Here is a 921-nt window from a genome sequence, read left to right on the forward strand (position 1 = left end):
TTGGGCTGCGTCTCATGCACACATGACCTCAAAGGGAAAGCCCAGCTTGCAAACTGGACCATCCTCACTTGCTGATCCTTTGAGGTATGCGACTCCCTTCTTTGATACTTCACTGTTTATTTTGCAATTAAAGATAAGGCTCAACAAGTACATATTTGTGAGGAGCAGGATGGTGCAAGTCATATTAAGAAGTAAACGATTAATACAGAGTCTTGTAAAGAGCACTCCTGAAAAGGATCCAGGAAGTGGAATTCCTGAAGAAAGGGGAATTTTTGGATGGGACACCAAAAGCAAAAGTCCTCTCTTCCCTAAATTTGCCCCAAAGAGGTATTTGTCTGTTGATGGGGTCCACTGGCGGCCAAGTGGAGGTCTGCGTGGGATCGATGTGCTTTTTGGGCCTTTATACACACTGGGTGGAGAGCTGTGGAGCCCACCTGCATCTTGGGTTTGCCTTTTTGCCCGTATCATTGCCCTTGCTAGAACACCTGTTACTTTCTAATCGAATCTCGTCCCAAGCCCCTCTAACTGCGTTTACTTAGCAAGGAGCGGTGTCTCCAGCTGCCTGGTGCTGGCTCAGTGTGCTTATTATGAGGGAGCTAGAAGAATCTCATCCCCCCACCCCCTGGTAATTTTACAAAGTGAATCTCTTTACTGAAGAATCGGAAGCTTTCAAACGAATAAAATAGTCACCCCAGGCACAAAATTGTAAAGGAATTATTTCAAGACATTGTGTGATTAATTACCCACGCCTCCTCCTCACCCGTTCCCAAACGCTCTGCATCTCAATCAGAAATCACGGGTTATGTCCAAAGCCTTGTTTCAGCGAGACCCCGGCCTTCGGTGCCCTGCCCGCGGCTCGCTCCGGCCCACGCGGGGCTGCCGAGCGGCTGCGGGGGCTCCGGGGACGGGCGCGCGTGTCCC

The sequence above is a fragment of the Suricata suricatta genome, chromosome 14 (genome assembly GCF_006229205.1).
Source record: "Suricata suricatta isolate VVHF042 chromosome 14, meerkat_22Aug2017_6uvM2_HiC, whole genome shotgun sequence".
Lineage (NCBI taxonomy): Eukaryota > Metazoa > Chordata > Mammalia > Carnivora > Herpestidae > Suricata > Suricata suricatta.